The following is a 9290-nucleotide window of genomic DNA, read 5'->3' on the forward strand; positions in this document are numbered from 1 at the left end:
ACGTTCGGTTGTAAAAATATAAGTTTTAAAATTTTCTTAAAAACTTCCTTTGATTTGGTATCTGATGCGTAGTTCTAGGTGTTATTTTGACGATTTGATCGCGTGAGCAAGTTCGTCTGAGATTTTTGGACTTGTGTGCATGTTTGGTTTGGAGCCCCGAGGGCTCGGGTGAGTTTCGGGTAGGCTACGGGATGATTTTGAACTTAGAAAATCTGATTTTTCTGCAACTTCAAGCTTCTGGTATTTCCTTCATCGTGTTCGCGAATGTACTCTCGCGAACGTGAAGAGCAAACTGGACTGGCTGAATTTTCCTTCTTCGCGAATGCGAAGATTGGGTCGCGAACGCGAAGCTATGAGGACTTCACCCTTCGCGAACGCAACCAATTCAATGCGAACGCGAAGCTTTAGAGGCCTGGGGGAAGGGTCTGTTGTCCTTCTACGTGAACGCGAAAGAGGACTCGCGAACGCGAAAGTCATGTGCTGCTATTCATCGCGAACGCGACAGGCCTTTCGTAATGCGGAGAAGGCCTGACGCATTTGACTTAAAACAGAACCAGAATGGGATTTTTCCCATTTTTCACAAACCCTCAATTAGAGCTCGGTTTAGAGGCGATATCAAAGGAGTTTTTCACAATTTCGAACTAGGTAAGTGTTCTTTATCATATAGTGATTGTATTTCATAAATCTAAGTCTATATTCTTCTTTTATTTCGGATTTAAATGAAAGAAATTGGAATTTTTGTAAAACTTTTCAAAAATAAAAAATTTAGATTTGAAGGTCCATTTGACATCGGAATTGGATAATTTTTATATGGGTGGACTCGTCTCGGAATGGGTGTTCGGATTTTGTAAGTTTTTTCGAGATTTGAGACGTGGATCCCACTGCCGAATATTTTAATGAATTTTGAATTTTTATCCGGAAAAATTATAAATTCATATGGAATTAATTCCTATGATTCGTATTGAGTATATCGAATTGTTTGTGAATAGATTTGAAGCTTTTGGAGACAAATTTAAAAGAAAAAGTTGCGGTCGAGTAATTGATTGGAATTTACAAAGCGAGGTAAGTGTCGTGGTTAACTTTGACTTGAGGGAATAGAATCCTTAAATTATTTGTTATGTGAATTGCATGTGAACGACGTATAGGCGAGGTGACGAGTGTCTATACGTCGTCAAATTAATTGTTTGCCTGCTTACTTGAAAAATCATAAATTATTTTAAATCATGAATTAATTATTATAATAAATTTTTTTCTCCTATTCTTTATCAAATATTAATTCTTGAATTCCTACATTAATTGTTATATGCTATTTGAATTATGTGCCTTAATTATTTTTTGACATTTAGCATATTAAATATTAAACTGCATATTTTCTCTCAGATTTTCATAATAATTTGCTATTTGCCTTTGTTTATTTCATAATTAAATCATAATTATTGTATGCTTGTTATCTTATAATTTTATATTAATTGTTGCATTTATTGGAGAAATTTCTTCTATAAGAATTGATTATAATGAATATATTGGAGGATCGGGTTACACGCCGCAATAGAATTAATTATAATGAATATATTGGAGGATCGGGTTGCACGCCGCAACAGACTTATAATGAATATATTGGAGGATTGGGTTGCACGCCGCAACAGACTTATTAAAAGTCCATATTGGAGGATCGGGTTGCACGCCACAACAGACTTATTTAAAAGTCGACACACACACATATATATATATATATATATATATATATATATATATATATATATATATATATATATATATATATATATATATATATGGGGGATCGGGTTGCACGCCGCAACAGAACCGAATGTGAATATATTGTGAGAGCGGGTTGCACGCTGCAACAGAATTGAATGTGAATATATTATGAGAGCGGGTTGCACGCTGCAACAGAATTGATGGAAATGATAATTGGTTATGACTGCTGAGTTGGCTTCAATTATTATAAACGAGTTACCTGATTTATTTCTATTATTATTGTTGTTACTAATATTGCATACAGGTAATGTAAGTGACCCGCCTTAGCCTCGTCACTACTTCGTAGAGGTTAGGCTCAGCACTTACCAATACATGAGATCGGTTGTACTGATACTACACTCTGCACTTCTTGTGCAGATTTTGGAGTTAGTCCTAGCGGCGTACCATAGACTTGCTCGGATTTCAGCTACTCAGAGGAGACTTGAGGTATAACTGCACGGCGTTCGCAGTTCTTAAGTCCCCGTCTACTTTACTTTAGCTGTGTGTTTGTTTCCAGACAGCTTTATTTTATTCAGACCTTTATTTGTATTTATTCTAGAAGCTCGTGCACTTGTGATACCAATTCTGGGATGGTATTTAGACACCGCTATTTTTATGGATTAATCACTAAATTTCAGACCTTACTTCCGCGTGTATTTATTTGTTATTAATAAATTTAAAGATTGTTTAAAAATTGATTAATATCATTCTAACGTTGGCTTGCCTAGCAAGTAAAATGTTAGGCGCCATTACGGTCCGAAGGTAAGAATTTCGGGTCGTGATAGTTGGTATCAGAGCACTAGGTTACATAGGTCTCATGAGTCACGAGCAAGCTTAATAGATTCTGAAGGATCGGTACGGAGACATCTGTACTTATCTCTCAGAGGCTATGAAGTTTAGGAACAATATCACTTCTTTCTTATTCTGTCGTGCGATTTTATTCTATCATTGATGATTGAACCATTCTACTCTTATTCTCTCGCAGATGGTGAGAACACGTAATACCTCTACCGATGGACAGGGACCAGAACCCCCAGTGGCAACTATGGCCAGGGGTAGAGGTCGAGGCCGAGGTCGTGCTAGACCAGAGTTCAAGCAGCTGCACCTATTGTAGAACCTCAGGTGGACCTTTAGGAGGAGGTTCCAGTTCAGAATGTACCAGCTGGACCAGTTCAGGTCCCGGAAGGATTCATAGCTACTCCAGTGCTTCAGGACGCTCTAGTCCATTTGGTGAGTCTTATGGAGGGCGTGGCCCAGAATGGTACATTTCCAATGGCACCAGCCATTTCACAGGCTGGGGGAGCACAAACTCCCACTACTCCTGCTCCGGAGCAGATGGCTCCCCAGACTCAGGCTCCAGCAGCCCCGCCAGTTGGGGTAGTTCAGCCAGTTGTTGTGGCATAGACCGGTGATAGGCCCGCCATGTCTTTTGAGGCCTTATTAAGACTGGATAAGTTTACTAAGCTATTTACAGTTCACTTCAGTGGTACACCTTCAGAGGACCCACACGATTATCTTGAACGCTGCCATGAGGTGATGCTGGACATGGGTATAGTTGAGACCAATGGGGTTGATTTTGCTGTATTTCAGATGACGGGTTCCGCTAAGAGGTGGTGGAGAGATTATACATTGACCCGACCAGTCGGATCGCCTGCACTTACATGGGAGCAGTTCTCTCAGCTATTTCTGGAAAAGTTCCTCCGTATTACACTGAGAGAGAAATTTCGCAAGCAATTTGAGCATCTACAACATGGCAGTATGTCTGTTACTCAGTGTGAGTCCCGTTTTGTGGATTTGGCCCGCCATACTCTCCTTTTACTACCTACAGAGGGAGAGAGAGTGAGTAGGTTTATTGAGGGACTCACTCACCCTATCAGACTTTAGATGGCCAAGGAGACCGAAAGTGAGATTTCTTTTCAGGCGGCTGCTAATGTCGCAAGGAGGATCGAGATGGTTCTTACACAGGAGAGAGGGCAGAGTTCCGATAAGAGGCCTTGTTAGTTCGGTGGTTTCAGTGGTGCCTCGTCTGAAGGCAGAAGTAATTTTGATAGGGGTCATTCTCCCAGACCATTTCATTCAGCACTTTATGTATCTCCCGGTGCTTCAGGAAGTCACGGTCATATTATGCCTTACTCTGGGCAGCCAATATTCAGTGCACATTCAGCTCCTATCAGTGCATTACCACTCCAGAGTTACTACAATGGTTATCCGGCCAATTTGGGTCAGCTTCAGCTTCAGCTTCAGCATCCACGGCATCAGGATGGGTGTTATGAGTGTGGGAACATTGGTCATATCAGGAGGTATTGTCCTAGATTGGCGAGTAACAGATCTCGGCAAGATTCTCGTGCCATCATACCGGCACCGGTTGCTTCACCGCCTACTCAGCCATCTAGAGGTAGGGGTCAGGCAGCTAGAGGGGGAGGTCAGGCCATTAAAGGTGGAGGTTAAGCCATTAGAGGTGGAGGTCAGACCGTTAGAGGTAGAGGCCAGCCAGGAAGAGGCCATCCCAGAGACGCAGTTCAGAGTGGTAGGGCCCAGCCCCGATTTTATGCTTTTCCAGCTAGGCCTGAGGTCGAGTCATCTGATGCTGTGATCACAAGTATTATTCCAGTTTGCCATAGAGATGTTTCAGTTCTATTTGATCCAGGATCTACATATTCCTATGTGTCCTCCTATTTAGCTTCATATTTGGTTATGCCTTGTGATTCTCTGAGTGCTTCTGTGTGTGTATCTACACCGGTGGGAGACTCTGTTGTAGTAGATCATGTCTATCGTTCGTGTGTGGTTACTATTGGTAATCTTGAGACTAGTGTGGATCTTCTACTTCTTGATATGGTAGATTTTGATATCATCTTGAATATGGATTGATTGTCCCCTTATCATACTATATTGGATTGTCGTGCCAAGATAGTGACCCTAGCTATGCCGGGGTTACCTCGGTTAGAGTGGACAGGAACTCCTGGCCATTCTGCCAGCTAGGCTATTTCTTGTATGAAAGCTCAGTGTATGGTAAAGAAAGGGTGTCTAGCCTATTTGGCTTATATTCGTGATCCGAGTGCGGATGTTCCTTCTATGGACTCAGTACCAGTTGTTCGTGAATTTCCAGAAGTATTTCCTGCAGATTTGCCGGGGATGCCACCCGACAGAGATATTGACTTCTGTATTGATTTGGCTCCGAGCACTCAGCCTATTTCTATTCCACCATACCGTATGGCCCTGCCAGAGTTGAAAGAATTAAAAGAGCAGTTACAAGACATGCTTGATCAGGGATTCATTAGACCCAGTGTCTCGCCCTGGGGTGCACCAGTATTATTTGTAAAGAAGAAAGATGGCTCTATGCGGATGTGTAAAGACTATCGGCAGTTGAACAAGGCCACTATCAAAAATAAATATCTGTTGCCAAGAATTGATGACTTATTTGATCAGCTTCAGGGTGCCAAGGTATTTTCGAAGATCGATTTGAGGTCTGGTTACCATCGGTTGAAGATTAGGGCATCTGATGTTCCTAAAACAGCTTTTCGAACTCGGTATGGGCATTACGAATTCTTAGTGATGTCATTTAGGTTGACAAATGCCCCAGCAGCATTTATGGATTTGATGAATCGGGTGTTCAAGCCTTATTTGGATTTTTTTTATGGTTGCATTCATTGATGATATCTTGATTTACTCCAACAGTCAAGAGGAACATGAGCAGCATCTTCGAAGTGTGCTTCACACCTTGAAAAATAATCAATTATATGCCAAGTTTTCAAAATATGAGTTTTGGTTAGACTCAGTTGCCTTTTTGGGGCATGTTGTATTGGCAGAAGGCATAAAGGTGGATCCTAAGAAGATTGAGGATGTTCAGAATTGGCCTAGACCTACTTCAGTTACAGAGATCTGGAGTTTCCTCGGTTTAGCAGGTTATTATCGTCAGTTCGTGGAAGGATTTTCATCTATAGCAAGCCCATTGACCAGATTGACCCAGAAAGGTGTCCCATTCAGATGGTCAGACGAGTATGAGTTGAGCTTTTAGAAGCTCAAGACTGCTTTGACTACGGCGCCAGTATTGGTATTACCCACAGGTTCAGGATCGTATATGGTATATTGTGACGCATCTCACATTGGGCTTGGTGCAGTATTAATGCAAGATGGCAAGGTAATTGCATATGTGTCGCGGCAATTGAAAGTTCACGAGAAGAATTATCTTGTTCATGACTTAGAATTGGCATCCATTGTTCATGCACTGAAGATTTGGAGGCATTACCTCTATGGTGTCTCGTGTGAGATATTTACTGATCATCATAGCCTTCAGTATCTGTTCAAACAAAAGGATCTTAATTTGAGGCAGAGAATATGGTTGGAGTTATTAAAAGACTATGATATCACCATTTTGTATCACCCCGGAAAGGCCAATGTGGTAGCCGATGTTTTGAGTAGAAAGGCTGTGAGTATGGGCAGTCTTGCATATATTCCGGTTGCTGAGAAGCCATTAGCTGCAGATGTTCAGACTTTCGCTAACCAGTTCCTGAGGTTAGATGTTTCAGAACCCCGTTGGGTTCTAGCTTGCACAGTCGCTCGGTCTTCTTTATATGAGCGCATCAGAGAGAGGTAGTATGATGATCCTCATTTATTTGTCCTTAAGGACACGGTGTGGCATGATGATGCCAAATAGGTTGCTGTGGGGGAAGATGGGGTTAGGCGAATGCAGGGTCGTATTTGTGTGCCTAATGTGGATGGGCTTCATGATTTAATTCTTGAAGAAGCATACAGTTCCAGGTATTCTATTTATCCAGGTACCGCCAAAATGTATTAAGATTTGTGGCAAGAATATTTTGTTGGAGGAGAACAAAAAAGGATATAGTTGCATATGTAACTCGGTGTCTGAATTGTCAGCAAGTTAAGTACGAGCATCAGAGACCTAGTGGTTTGCTTCAGAAGTTAGAAATTCCTGAGTGGAAGTGGGAGTGTATCACTATGGATTTTGTTATTGGGCTCCCACGGACTCAGAGAAAATTTGACGTAGTTTGGGTCATTGTGGACAGGTTGACCAAGTCAGCACATTTCATTCCAGTGGCAGTTACCTATTATTCAGAGAGGTTAGCTGAAATTTACATTCGTGAGATTGTCCGCCTTCACGGTGTGCCCGTGTCTATTATTTCAGATCAAGGTACGCAGTTTACCTCACATTTCTGGAGGGCTGTACAGCGTGAGTTAGGCACGCGGGTGGAGTTGAGTACATCATTTCATCCACAGACAGACGGATAGTCAGAGCGCACTATTCAGATATTGGAAGATATGCTCCACGCTTGTGTTATAGACTTTGGAGGTTCTTGGGATCATTTCTTGCCACTTGCGGAGTTTGCTTATAATAATAGCTACCAGCCGAGCATTCAGATGGCTCCATATGAGGCATTATACGGAAGGCGATGTCGTTCGCCAGTTGGCTGGTTTGAACTGGGAGAGGCTCGGTTATTGGGTACCGATTTGGTACAAGATGCCTTGGATAAGGTCAAGACTATTCAGGATCGACTTCGCACAGCTCAGTCTAGGCAAAAGAGTTATGCCGACCATAAAGTGTAATGAGGTTCGGAAAGAAGGGCAACTTGAGCTCTAGGTATATCAGACCCTTTGAAATTCTTGAAAGGGTGGGTGAAGTAGGCTACAGGCTTGCATTACCACCTAGTTTATCAGCGGTTCATCCAGTGTTCCATGTGTCTATGCTCCGAAAATATTATGATGATCCCTTCCATATATTAGATTTCAGCTCAGTCCAATTAGATAAAGATTTGACTTACGAGGAGGAGCTGGTGGCTATTCTAGCCGGCAGGTCCGAAACTTGAGGTCTAAGAGTTATCCTTCAGTTCGGGTGCAATGGAGAGGTCAGCTGGTAGAGGCATCTACCTGTGAGTCCTAGTCGGACACGCGGAGTAAATATCCATTCCTTTTCTCCAGCTCAGGTACTTTTTCTAACTCCGTTCGAGGACGAACGTTTGTTTTAGATGTATAATTACCACCAATTCTTACCTCCCCCTTGAGAATTGGAGAGTGTAATTACACCTCTCCAATTACACCAAATTCCATGCTGACCAAGTAAATTATTTGGCTAGCCAAACATACCAAATTGTGTAATTATACCTAATTATACCCAAATCCAATTCCAGGCTCTAAGTCTGTCCTGATTCCTGAATATAATGTGGTTGATTTCAATTCCTTGCATATTTATATGTTACTGAAGTACATACATATGTATATGGTGATTAAACGTTCATTTTCTTGACCTTCTAACGAGTTTAGGTAACCTATTGTTTAAAACTTAAAAGTGTAAAAAGGCATTGTCCCATGATATAGGGCATTTGAGTACAATTTTCAAAAAATATCGCAATGTTTGCATCATAATGTGATGATCCAAAATGTCATCTTTAAATTTAATAAGTAATTTTGTGTTCTAAGACCTCAAAAAGCACCATTTATTATTCCTCGACTTGCATGCGCAGTCCGTACATTTTTTCGGAAAGTTTTTATGTGAAAAATGGATTAAAATATGAAATAGAGCTTTAAAACTCAACTGAGTTGACTTTGGTCAACCTTTTGAGCAAATAGACCTGAATCAGTATTTTGACAATTCCGGTAGGTCCGTATCATGATTTGGGACTTGGGCGTATGCCCAGAATCGAATTCCGAAGTCCCTAGCCCGAGATATGAAATTTTGATGAAAAATTAAAAGTTTGAAAGCTTAATAATTTTTAAGAAATTACTGATGTTGGATTTATTGACCTCGGGTCCGTATTTTGGTTCCGAAACCCGGTATAGGTCCACTATAATATTTATGACTTGTCTGCTGAATTTGGTGAGAATCGAAATTGATTGACGTGATTCTGATGTCCGGTTGTAAAAATATAAGTTCTAAAGTTTTCTTAAAAACTTCCTTTGATTTGGTGTCCGATTCGTAGTTCTAGGTGCTATTTTGGCGATTTGATTGTGCGAGCAAGTTCGTCTGAGGTTTTTGGACTTGTGTGCATGTTTGGTTTGGAGCCCCGAGGGCTCGTGTGAGTTTCGGGTAGGCTATCGGATGATTTTGAACTTTAAAAATATAGTTTTTCTGCAACTTCAGGCTTCTGGTATTTCCTTCATCGCGTTCGCGAATGTACTCTCGCGAACGGGAAGAACAAATTGGACTGGCAGAATTTTCCTTCTTCGCGAACGTGAAGATTGGGTCGCGAACGCGAAGCTATGGGGGCTTTACCCTTCGCGAATGCGACCAACTCAACGCAAACGCAAAGCTTTAAAGGCCTGGGGGAGGGGTCTGTTGTCCTTCTACGCGAGCGCGAAGGAGGACTCGTGAACGCGAAAGCCACGGGCTGCTATTCATCGCGAACCCGACAGGCCCTTCATGAACGCGAAGAAGGCCTGACGCCTGTAACTTAAAACAGAACCAGAATGGGATTTTTCTCATTTTTCACAAACCCTCAATTAGAACTCGGTTTAGGGGCGATATCAAAGGAGTTTTTCACGATTTCGAACTGGGTAAGTGTTCTTTATCATATAGTGAT

This window comes from Nicotiana tabacum, chromosome 9 (assembly GCF_000715075.1).
Source record: "Nicotiana tabacum cultivar K326 chromosome 9, ASM71507v2, whole genome shotgun sequence".
Classification (NCBI taxonomy): domain Eukaryota; kingdom Viridiplantae; phylum Streptophyta; class Magnoliopsida; order Solanales; family Solanaceae; genus Nicotiana; species Nicotiana tabacum.